Source organism: Doryrhamphus excisus, linkage group LG9, assembly GCF_037039965.1.
Source record: "Doryrhamphus excisus strain RoL-2023G ecotype Guam linkage group LG9, RoL_Dexc_Guam_v1.1, whole genome shotgun sequence".
NCBI lineage: Eukaryota > Metazoa > Chordata > Actinopteri > Syngnathiformes > Syngnathidae > Doryrhamphus > Doryrhamphus excisus.
The window spans coordinates 6,444,836-6,458,349 of NC_136365.1; the positions used below are offsets into that span (position 1 = coordinate 6,444,836).

Below are 13,514 nucleotides of genomic sequence, written 5' to 3' on the forward strand. Positions count from 1 at the left end.
CATTATTCCTAAATGGAAGACGTTTGGAACCACCAGGACTCTTCCTAGAGCTGGCCGGCCTTCTAAACTGAGCGATCGGGGAAGAAGGGCCTTAGTCAGGGAGGTGACCAAGGCCCCGATGGTCACTCTGTCAGAGCTCCAGCGTTCCTCTGTGGAGAGAGGAGAGCCTTCCAGAAGGACATCTCTGCAGCAATCCACCAATCAGGCCTGTATGGTAGAGTGGCCAGACGAAAGCCACTCCTTAGTAAAAGGAACATGGCAGTCCGTCTGGAATTTGCCAAAAAGCACCTGAATGACTCTCAGACCATGAGAAACAAAATTCTCTGGTCTGATGAGACAAAGATTGAACTCTTTGGTGTGAATGCCAGGCGCCATGTTTGGAGGAAACCAGGCACTGCTCATCACCAGGCCAATACCATCCCTACAGTGAAGCATGGTGGTGGCAGCATCATGCTGTGGGGATGTTTTTCAGCAGCAGGAACTGGCAGACTAGTCAGGATAGAAGGAAAATGAATGCAGCAATATATAGAGATATCCTGGATGAAAACCTGCTCCAGAGCGCTCTTGACCTCAGTAGACTGGTCATGTACCTTGACCATATAGACAGTAGACATTAGCACACAGCCAAGATCTCAAAAGATTGGCTTCAGAACCACTCTGTGAATGTCCTGGAGTGGCCCAGCCAGAGTCCAGACTTGAATCCGATCTGAAAATGGCTGTGCACAGACGTCTCCCATCCAACCTGATGGAGCTTGAGACTTATTGCAAAGAAGAATGGGCAAAACTGCCTAAAGATAGGTGTGCTAAACTTGTGGGATCATATTCAAAAAGACTTGAGGCTGTAATTGCTGCCAAAGGTGGATCAACAAAGTATTAAGCAAAGGCTGTGAATACTTATGTAAATGTGATTTTTTTGTTTTCTATTTTTAATAAATTCAAAAAAAGTCAAAAAAAAAACTTTTTCACATTGTTATAATGGAGTATTTTGTGTAGAATTTTGAGGTAAGAGATTCAATTAATACAATTTGGAATGAGGCTGTAACATGACAAAATGTGGAAAAAGTGAAGCGCTGTGAATACTTTCCGGATGCACTGTATATGCTACTAGATGCTAGGTGCTATGCTTGCACCACATAATCATGCTTTGGGATTATTTTTAGAAATTAGGATTTATTTTGTTGTTTTTCAGATTCCTGCTACATGACTAGTCTATAAAGTCTAGTGTGTAAAGAACACAAAACATCTCTTAAGTCTCTTATCGTGAGCTAAATTTGCATGTTTTGCCACGTCTCCCTACTGTGTGTGATTATGTGTGTCTAGTATGGAGGGTGGGAGGGAGGGGCTTTCTTTTGTTTCTTTGCTTTTTCCTTTTAATTGTGGCAATTGTTTTAATTCAAAGCACTTTGTGTTGCATGTCTTTGCAGGAAAAGTGCTATACAAATAAAGTTGATTTGATTTGATTTTGAAGTTTGAAAATTGCCCTTCGTTCACAATCCTCATGTGAAACATGAATCCTATTTCTTTTCCTTTTCTGTGCATTCTACTGAGGGAAAATGAGTTAGTAGGTCATTCAGGTACCCATTTTGTAATTGTAAAAACAACAACAGTGACTGATATATTAACCAAGCTTCAGCGATAGTTATTCTAGCAGCTAACACAAAAAATATATATATTTATCTGGCAGAGTAACACAACAGAATAGACGGAAGAGTGGATGCTGCTTCTTTGCTTCTTTTTCATTTGCTGTCAGCATTTTTTTACGTGAGGAGTGGAGTTCAAGTCTTGAGCTGGAAGACACAGCAATCGCAATGAGAGCGGACATTGTTAGTGTTGTTGCTGTTTCTATGCTGCTGTTGTTGACAGAAGCTGGGCTAGTATGTGAAAGCTATATGCCTAGGAAAGAAGTTTCAGTAATGTTCTACTGTTTCTTTTGTTACAATATACAGAAAAAAGAAAGAAATGTGTTCATTCATTCATTCATTCATTCATTTTCTACCACTTTTCCTCACGAGGGTCACGGGGGTGCTGGAGCCTATCCCAGCTGTCTTTGGGCGAGAGGCGGGGTACACCCTGGACTGGTCGCCAGCCAATCACAGGGCACATATAGACAAACAACCATTCACACTCACATTCATACCTATGGACAATTTGGAGTCGCCAATTAACCTAACATGTTTTTGGAATGTGGGAGGAAACCGGAGTACCCGGAGAAAACCCACGCATGCACGGGGAGAACATGCAAACTCCACACAGAGATGCCGAGGGTGGGGAAATGTGTTCATGTTTCTAATAAAGAATTGCATTTTTTCTTTAAAGAACTGTATTTTTTAACGACAAACAACTTCACTCATTCTGTTTCTCCCAAATGTGTTTTAATGTGTGGTTTGCCTAAACAGACATAAATGCAGGAAGTAGTAGCGTGTTAAAGTAGGTTCTTCTACTTCCAATTTACCCCAGTGTAATAACATCATTCAGATCTTCATACGGAATGGTGTTAACAGCAAAAGCACCTTGTGATCTTCTATAGATACGGAATTTCAATTTAAGGCACACTGGTAAATGAAGAAAAACATAAAGCCATGAACAGAAGTGTCTGATCCACCAATATAACAGATCACTAAAGTATGAGATCTGGAGTTGCCAGGTCAATGACAAAGACAATTATTGTCCATAAAGGAAGCCATGACCATCTATATCATTTCAAAAGTGATATTCGAAGGTCAGATTACTACACATTGTCAGCACGTTGTCTGCAAGTATGACAAGGGGCATCTCTGAGGGGTCTTTGCCAAGAAAAGACTGAGAGAAAAAAGAAGGAGGAACCGTCTGGTGCCTTGAATCAAGGCAGGGTCAGCCAGCCATGTCATAAGCGCCAAGCGGGCTCATCAGGACCCGGCAGTCGAGATGGATTATTCATGAGGTGTAAGTGACTGGAGGCGACATGGCACAGGGGCTGTAATGAGAGCGGCATCATGTCAGGGGTCCTCTGTGTGACAGAGGGTGATGACTGGAGCAACAACACTGACTGCTGTTTTTGCTGTCGTACACACCCAAGGTTTGAGCACTGCTTCATTCTGGAGTGTGCAAGTGAAGGTATATTGTGCATATTCACAGTAGAAGAGTGTCTAGATGTGACGGACACACACAGCATGCGCTGTATTCGCACATAGAGCAGTAGAGGACAAATGATATGATTAATGGAACAATTCAACAACTGCTACCTTCCTGGAACACTCCACTTGGGCAACGTAGCCATTATTAATCAGTTCTAATCAACTTTTCATGATCAGTCTCACGTCTTTGAGCAACACCACAGCTTATGCACTCTGTCATACAACTGTTAACTTGTGTTTGTCTTCACAATTAGGGCCATTCAATCATCGACTGCCTCATTCTTGTCAGAGGGTTCAATGCTGATTGCAGACACTGATGATTGGTCTGCCCTTTAAAGCTGATGTCTTGGTTCAATATTTCAATGAAGATGCTAGTGTTCTAACGTACTTTATCTCGCCTTAGTCAGTCTTCTTAGTCAGCTAAAGATAGATTGAATGGTGCATGTGTTGACTATTTATTAGATACCATCCATCCATTTTCGGGGTACACCCTGGACTGGTCACCAGCCAATTACAGAGGATATATAGACAAACAACCATTCACACTCACATTCATACCTATGGACAATTTGGAGTCGCCAATTAACCTAGCATGTTTTTGGAATGTGGGAGGAAACCGGAGTACCCGGAGAAAACCCACGCATGCACGTGGAGAACATGCAAACTCCACACAGAGATGCCCGAGCGGGAATCAAACCCAGGTCTCCTAACCACTTGTTCACCGTGCAGCCTTTTATGAGATCGCATTTATCTAATTTTTAAAATAAAGCACGAAAAAAACTACAATCTGCAAAGTACAATTTATATATACTTTGAAATATTTACTGCATGTAAAACTTTAATTGTAAACTTTCCCAAACCGAATGTATGAATTGTATTTACATTAGTTCTTATGGGAAAAAATGATGTGGTTACAGAGTACATTTCGGTTCAAGCACCACATTGATGATGCTAACCAAGGTTCCACTGCAATACATGTATTGTAGCAAGTTTTCAAAGCATTTAATTTCATCAAATCGTCATTTAATTGTAACTGTGAGCATTAACCTGGACTTACATGCACCACCGCATAAATGAGGAATACAATGGTCATAATCATGCATGCACGTGTGTGAATAACACGTATGCATCCACATGGACAATCGGTCATACTTATGAATCATACAGAAGAGTGAGTGCTCATCAGGCACAATACATCACATCAGACTCCCCATACTCCCCATACGCCCCACTCCCTACACCCCCTTCGTTTTCTTTTCACCCACAGGGACAGATATGCTGCTACCTACTTTTCACAGTAATGAGGCACCAACATTGCAGTGTCAAGTTAGGGTGAAAGGATTGGCAGTGTGGAAATAAAGGTAGTGGGGGGCTGTATGAAAAGATTGGGGCATGATTTACATCTACTGTACGCTTACTTTTCCTCATCAGTTTTTGAGTTTCATTAATAAATCCTTTAACAGGGCAGCGCAACACTCAAAAACTACCCTGGCGATTGGAATTATGCTCGGTTGGAGGTGCGTACCGCAAGGCGAGAAACAAGACCTTTAGCTAGTCAGGGGTCTCAAACATGCGGCCCGCGGGCCAAATGTGGCCCGCAGGACACTAGTTTGAGGCCCCCGCCTTGATATGAAAGTTTAATGTTAGTGCGGCCCGCGCAAGTTGGATATGGATGCTGTATGGTATCATGTACCCAGAAAAAATGATTACGTTTGATTAATGTTCATGTTAAAGGTTAAATAACTGTTAATAGTTATCCTCCCTCTCCGTGTGGAAGTGGTACGTTTTTGGCTATTTAAGTTTAAAGGAAATAACTTGAAGGCTATCATTTAGGTCGCTAGCTCTCTAGTTCGCGAGTTAGCATGTGTCTCACGACCCTGCAGTTGCGCAATATGTTGTAAATAAAAAGAGTATAAATGTGACTATAGTCATGTTTTGTCATGTCTACAGGGCTCTAATAATGCTTTGTTCATTTTAATCTGAAAAAAATAATTTGTCTACCCACCAACTATATGTGGTTTCTTAAGTTTTTATTATTTGGTGTTTTATTATTATTATTATATTTATTTATTACTGATTGATTGATTTTCTTTATTCTTGATTGTTTATTTATCTTATTTTGTGTAGAAAAATAAAAATTAAGATATTTGAGAACAGTGGAATGTTTTATCAGAGCTTTTCTTGTAGAAAATTGGAACAAAAGCAAAGTTTATTCATTTTTCTGTTTTTAATAAATGCATTTTATTTTTTTTTTGGTAAACCTGATGTGGCCCAGCCTCGCCCAGACCCTAGCTCCAGTGGCCCCCAAGTAATTTGAGTTTGAGACCCCTGATCAAAGCTAATCACTTCTTCCAAGACTTTGGTGATTGTTTGGCATACTAAATGTTTAACGGTAGCCGCAGGGTAAACAGCATATTTGTCAGGAAAAAGATCATTACTGTCCCTACAATCACAACAATTGTACTCATCAGGAAATCCATTTTTTACTGCTTGTCTCGATTTATTTCAAGCAGGGAGCTTTAAAACTCTCTGTCCTCCAGCCACTTCTTCCAGTTCCACCAGGAGGACACAAAGGCGGAGTCCCACTAAAGCATCCTGGCTCTGTTCAGAAGCGACCTACCAACTGGAACACCTCAGCAGGAAAGGCAACCTCAACTAGCTTTGGATGACCCATATAACTAATCGTATGCTCAATCCTTCACCAGCTCTTTAAACAATATTCCACATGATTATGATTCACAGATCCATTTTTTTCCACCTACTAATTTCTGGAAGGTGCAAGCTGCTGTATTCTGACTGAGAAATATGGCTTTTACACATTGAGGTTTGATTGGGCATCGTTTGAATTTGAACTCATTTTGATTCTGGTTCCCAACAATTCTCAATAACGATACTTTTACTTTTATTAAGATACGTAGAACCACATATGTGGAAATAGCATCAATAACTTGTCTGGGCCGCTGAACAAACCATAAAGATAATGATAAGAACCACGTCCACTGCGAATGTTAATATTAAACTCTAAGGTGTTCGATTTCAGATCAAGTACCTTCAGATCTTGTCCATGAGTGAAGGAAGCATGGACTGTAAGATCTTCAGATAGATGGTGAAGAGAGAGGTGAAGCTAAAAGGAAATTGCAGGAACAAGTGACCTGAGTATGATCATATTTTCTGGTTTTCGTCAGACTTGAGCAGTAGCATTCTGGATGCACTGCAGCTTTTTTTTACAGCTCATTTAGAGAGCCCGATGAGAAGGTTGTTACAGTAGTCTAGCCTGCCGGAGAAAGGCCTGGATTAGTCTCTCTAAATCTGGCTTAGATACTATTCCCTGTATTTTAAGGTGGTGAAACATTGCTGATGTTATTGATTTAATGTGGCTGTTAAAGTTCAGATCTGAGTCCATTGTTTTCTCTAGATTTCTAATGTCATTATGAGGTTTTAGTAAAAGAGTCTCCAGGTGGCTAATAACACTTTCTTGTTATTTCTTTGGGCCACAGATATTTGATTTTTGTTTTGTCTGAGTTTAGCTGGAGAAAGTTGTTTTGCATCCGATCTGTTCGATGCAGTAACAAAGTAAACCTGCAGGACCATGTTTACCTGCCATCAGTGACACGTAGATCTGAGTGTCGGAAGGACACATTGCTGCTGCGTATCAGCTGGCCTAAAGGAAGCATGTACAGACTAAACAGTAGGGGTCCTATGATTGTCATACCAGGCCATTGCGAACCAACTCGGTCCATGATTTCATGTCTGCCACTGCATGTTAACTGACTTTCAAGCACAACGCAGCAGTTTCTTCATAAGTCTATTCCTCATTGTGATTTAGCTTTCTGTAATTGTCCTGCGGGGAGCAACAGTCTTGTCACAGTTGACCTTTATGTATTTTCTCTTTGTGACATGTTTAGCCTGAATGATGTCGCACACACCTTTTTTTCCTTTCATACCGCTGCTTTGCAGTTACTCACAACTGCTTATTTACTTAGTTGCTATCCTGTTGCTATATGGGTGTTATTTCAGGGCTCTAATAATCAAACAAATGTATTCAGAAGAGTGTAAACAGGTTTTCTATGCCATAACTATGAATTCAACTTGCACTACAATAAAGAAGGATTCCTATTTTATGAAAATTCACTTATCATGGTCAGGTCTGAAACCATCCAGTCTCTATCCAGTTTATCCTCATTAGGGTCACAGGTAAATGCTGGAGCCCTGGTATACCCTGGACTGGTCGCCAGCCAATCACAGGGCACATATAGACAAACAACCATTCACACTCACATTCATACCTATGGACAATTTAGAATCAGCAATGAACCTAACATGGAATGTGGGAGGAAACTGGAGTACCCGGAGAAATCCCACGCACACACAGGGAGAACATGCAAACTCCACACAAAGATGCCCAAGCGGAGAATCAAACCGTGGTCTTCCTGATCTCCTTATTGTGTGGCCAACATGGTAACCACTCGGCCAGAATTTGCCTCATTGAATGCATCCTTTAACGTCCAATCGCTGGAGAGTGGCAGTGATTAACATGATAATGAGGGCGAACTCATTTGCATTGGCAAATTACAAGGTCATAAAAACAAAACAAAAAACATAAAAACAAATCGCTGTGTGCAAAACCTGCAATACGAGAATAACAGATGGAGAAGCGACAACTTAGAACTTTGTTCCGCACCTAAAGTTGCACTAAGAATAGTAAATTGGGCCGATACCTTTTGTGAAGTAATGCTTTGGGATGATGGATTGATGGTGGGAAATCACATACGAGTGTGTTTCAGGTGTTTATTTGGGTTTCTGAACATACTATAGTAAGTAATCCCTCCTTTCTTGTAGTTAATTAGTTCCAGACCCGACCGTGATAAGTTAATTTCCCCAAAGTAGGATTCCTTACACAATGGCTTTACTTTCCGGTATAAAATCTGCTTTGACTTCTTTAATATATGGGGTCGAGAAATGAAAGAAGTATCAAATTAAAGTTCAAGTCTTACTTGAAACTAGCAACACACTGAAATCTTGTACCAAATTATTTACTAATTAATTAACTGGTTAATTCCAGTGCTGACACAACATGAGCAACGGTATCCTAACTGGTCCATCAACATTGCAGACCTCAAATGTTGGTGATGTACGGTTACCACGGTAAAAACACACTGCTTTATTACAAACCAGTGTTGTTTTAAAATGTCCAATTTCTACCTATTGTTGCTTTATGTTTGTTTTGACAAGCAGTGTGGTGTTAAATAGATGTATGGCGTGTTAAAAGGCACAAACTATGTCAGCATTGTCACCCAAAACAGAAAGAAAAGTGCAGTGTGCAGCTAGTTAGCATTAGATTTACAACTGCACTTGATCTGGCTTTTCCTTTTCATCAGCACATCAAAGACCAGGACAGTGATAGCGATCTGTTCCATCCACGCCTTTTAATGCACTCCTTCGTTGTCTCATCCAGACAGGATTATTGTAATGTTGGGATTTTTGAGCCCTGCTGTGCTCTAAAATCTCTCACTGGCTGAGTGTAGCAGAGTCATGGTTGACAAGGTTATTGTATAAGAAATGAAAGAAATAGAAAACTGTCTGGACATGTCTGGCCCGTGTACATAAAAAAAAAAAAGAATTTTCATATCAGTTATTTCCAGCACCATGAGTTGACTTTTGGTGTGGCTTCTCATTGAAAATGAAAGGAGAAAGGGCTTAAGTATTTCCACTGTAAGGTGTTATGTTAAATATGTCTTTTATTTGTTTAGTACAAGTGGCCTAAGTCTGATTTCATAAAAAAAAAAAAAGATTACAAGTCAGCATGAGGGTGGTACTACTGATGTACTTTCAAGTATATGTTTCCATGAAAAAGATTGTGACCAATTAAAGTTCTGTCAGTTCAGGTCTTCCTGATAAAAATTCCCTTGCATCTCACTACCGTTTCATTCCCGAGTCTCAACAAGTGACATCAAACATGGCTTTTAAGTTTCAGCTACACCCAGAATAGTTTGACGGGCTGAATATGCAGCACACCAGCCACTTGGGAGGCGTTGGTGAAACGTTGTGTACGTAGATGCTGCGTGGTGCCATGTTTAGGTCAGAGACAGAAACCGTAGTGTCCAGGGTGACTTCCCGCAATGTCATGAACCCACAGAAACATTTGGTTAAATTCAAGACAAAATTCCCGTTCCTGTGCCTCTACAGTTCTCTGTGTGTCGGATATCAAGAAAACAAGCCAAGCATCAGGGATGCTGTATGATGTAGTCCAGATTCCAGTAAACAGGTTTCCTATTTGTAAACAACCACTGTCACTTCCAGTGGGGCAAATAAATATTTGATCCCATGTTGATTTGCTGCTGATAAGAATACACCCTTACAGAGATATGAACATTCCATATTTTTTAAGACAGGTTTCTTGTGACTGAGAGAGAAAAATGTAAATTAAAAAAAAACACACATGACATGGATGTGGCTTTAAAGGGGACCTATTAATTTATTATTTTTTAAACCTTTGTATTGAGTTGTGAAGGTATTTGCTCAATTGTGCTAGCTAAAGATATAAGCTAAAACAAACACATAGTCTCACAAATACAGACAAAAGATACTTATACACGCACCCACACAAAAAAAGGACTAACATGACAGTTAAGGTGGAAACATTGAGTACGCATATGACAGCTTGCTTTGCAACAAAGGAAAAGCAGAATGTTCCAGATGCCTTGATGCCACAGCGAACAAACAAAAGGAGAAACACCATGAAAGCGGTTCAGGCAAGGGCAGTGGCGAAAGCTGATTGGTCCAAGACTCCAGCATCAGGACTCCAGCCTCGAGTGTATAAAAGACCGGGCAGCGAAAAGAAGAGTGCTTTTTTTGCAGCTGCGCTGTAATAAGACCCGCTTACTTGTAGGTATACAGGGACTGCAGATAAGCCCGGACGTCTGTATTAGGTATTGTTGTCAGGAATAAATGATATGGTTCTCATTCTATAATTTGGTTCTTTAAGATTCCCTTATTATCCTCTATTCGAAACCCACTTAGAGTCCTCAGGGGGAGGATTTCTACAGTTGTGGACTCCTATAGAGCAGCGACACACAATCACCTGCACAGAAAACCTTTTAGATTTTGTAGAACCATATAAGGAAGTCCGCCCTTCTGTGACATCACAAAGAGGCAGTTTCACCACGCCTTTTCAAACCAAGCGTTTTGAGCCATCCCAAACTTCTTTTAGGGCTCACTTCCTAAATCATTAGCTAAAACTTTGGCATTGTTTAACACGAGAATACAACATTCTAACTACATTTATAGGTCAGAAAAGCATAGTAGGTCCCCTTTAACATTCTTAACTGTCACAAAAGTGTCATAATAAATGCCTTAATTTTGCTGACAAATCTTGCTGTCTCACAATCAAGTTTACCACCATAGCCAGCCATGTTTTTTTCTGTCCATTTACTTCCCACTGGAACAATGTAAGGTCAGACCTCATAAGTTCTACTCCCCAGTTCTCTTGAATGCACCACAGAGGAGCCATAGAAACAGTGTAAACTGTCATGGATGGTCCTGCTACAGGCAGGCTACTGTGTCACTGTAGAGTGATGAGGGCCTGAAAGGATTTGGCAACTCATCTCTATGTCATGCCAATAAGAGGTTGTCTCCAACTAGATTTGCAAGGGTAGAGCAACGTATAAGTCCCATGTTCAAGAAACCCTGGTGGAGGGGGGGGATTGGAAAGACACAGGACGAGATAGAGAAGTCTTGCTTGAGAGAGAGAGAGAGAGAGAGCAGGCAAAAGCTAAGAACTCGCACACGCACACGAAACACGGTGCACGTCAACAATCAGCTTTTCCACTTCATCACACTCGTCTTTTTCCTCCTTTCATCTTCTTCCCTCTATCTACCCTCCTCGCAGTCGGAACGCCGCAGCCGCTGTCAATCTTCCCCAGCGTGAACCCAGCGCCGTCTTTCTAATCAAACACACACGCATACTGTGTTAATTAAGCTCATATTCAGCTGTTTCATTATCAATGACCCTGTTTCAAAAGACGCTCTCGCAGCTTCATTTAGCCCATTTTAAACATCCCATAATGTTCCTGATTGAAGGAGTGTGAAGAATTTCTGTCGAGGAAATGTAATAATTTCAGAAGGGATGAAGTAGAATTCAACCGTCTGTGTATGTGGCTGGATTTAAGCATGACATGAAAACTAAACAGGTATTTGTTTGTTAGTGTGCGTGAACATCAATATTTCATTTCATTTAGGTAAAGATTTTTCATGCTTCAGCGCTCTTGAAGCCGATGTTCTTTGTTTGGTCGTTCATTAGTGCAGCCTGAATAATTTTCTCTTTTTTTTTTTTTTAACATAGCAACTAATGTATTTACCGCTTTTGTACACATCAGTCATCAAACTGTGGTGAGAACAGCCATGTTGTTTAGTCTAGAGACAGTGCCACTGAGGAAAAGACAGAAAGTAGAACTGGAGGCAGCAGCAATGAGGATGCGGAGGTCCTCATTGGGAGTGACCAGGATGGATAGGATCAGGAAGGAGTACATCAGAGGGACATTACATGTTAGAGACCTTGGAGATAAAGTCAGAGAGACCAGACTGAGATGGTTGTGACATGTCCAGAGGAGAAATAGTGAATATATTGGTATATATATTGGAGGTGTAGAGGAAGACCAAAGAGGAGGTTTATGGTTGTAGTAAATGAGGACATGAGTAGATGGATTCTCTTTACGGGAAAAGCCCAAAGAGAAAGAAGTATACATCAGTCATCAAGAGGAAATACAGTAGTGTTTTGCATTCAGAAATTATTATTATTAACACCTCCACACTAATAGTTTTTATTATTAGCATTTTCGTAACCAGCTGTTGATACTTGAGCTCAGTCTCAGCTGTTTTATTGTCCAGAAAAGAAAAACTTGAAATTAAGTAAGTAAAGCAAGAAAAATGAGACGTTGAATGACAGCAGATTCCAGCTCTCATTGGAGTTGCTTTCTACACCAACCAGCGAATGGCAAAAATACACATGTAATTGATACAACATAATCTTAGTATAACCACTTACGACCATGTATTAACAGATATTCATGTCGCAACACGTTTTTGAGGACAGATTGTTATTTTCACTGTAAAGTTTCACTTCATCATCTCACAGCAAGGTGCGTTCAATAACTAGCAAACAATGTGTGAAGTCTCAACACTTGATGAAAAAACATTATGTGAAACATAAAGAGGTGTAAACAATGCTTTTTTTTTTTTAATCTGACCTGTATTACCAAGTATGTATAAATCGTTTTCCAACTTTGGGTGAATGAGATGGGTTTTAAAGGAATTGTTTGAAAAACAAAATAAAAATAATTGATTTGCTTCATTTTCCTTATAGTCAACCAAGGAATCAATTTCCCATCCCTGCAACTAAATGATTTTGCTTGTCATTAATTTCATCAATTAACAAGCAAATATATATTTTTGCAAAGGCTAAAGCAGCAACATTTTTAGTTACAAATGATTTGTATCAATAATTTATTATCACACATGAAGGGCTTTGCAAATCTAACCCAGTTTTAAAGACACAGGAGACTACAGTGAAAAGTGAGATTTGGAAATTAGAAGACAGAGGCCATCCTGCTTGCACTCGGGCAAACATACTCTACATTGTAAATGACTCACACCGCCATTATCAATCATATGTGTGGGAGGGGGGATCTAACTTTTGTGTAATATTTTATGTCATGCCTTTGTTGAATGGGCCTTACCTTTAACACTCACAGTAAAGGATGCATACTAACAAGATCAAACTTCCCTCAAAGTTGCATTAAACTATTCCCATTTGTCTCTCCAAAATACCCAATGAGGTGTTCAGTTCAGGGTACCAGAAGCTACTGATCTATAATCAACTGAATGTTGATTACTCGAGAGCATACTCTTTGTTGTGTAAGGGTATCAACCTCTTAGGGATTCATGTTATCACTCTGCTTCTAGTGCCATTGTCTGCACCAGGAAAGGGAAGCAATTAACTGGTTTGGACACGACTCACAATGGCCTATTCAAGGACATCCGAGTAGAGACGACAAATATTGTATTTAACATATGCAGAACATATCCAGTATTTTCACCTTTACAAAAGACTATTGAAAGGAGGGACATTTTTAGTTTGCACCCGTCATGTCTTATAATATCTCATATCACCACTTTCTTCCCACAAGTAGCTCAAGAAGTTAAACATCTCTCAGGAGATGGTCCTATACTGCAGTATAGATGTACAAGCCATGATTGTCAAAATAGCTGGCAACACCATGGTGGTAGCATCATAGTCTGTGGATGCATGAGTGGTGCCAGCTTTGGGAAGCTGCGGTTCATTGAGGGGACTGAATTCCAACATGTACTGTGACACTGTGAAGCAGAGGCTGATCCCCATCCCTT

At 40.3% G+C, this 13,514-nt stretch overlaps 1 protein-coding gene across 5 annotated transcripts in view; it reads right to left on the minus strand.

Moving 5' to 3' along the window:
* The window catches only part of grin2bb (glutamate receptor, ionotropic, N-methyl D-aspartate 2B, genome duplicate b), a 95,705-nt gene that overhangs the window by 40,621 nt on the left and 41,570 nt on the right, over positions 1–13,514 (minus strand). The window lies entirely within an intron of this gene.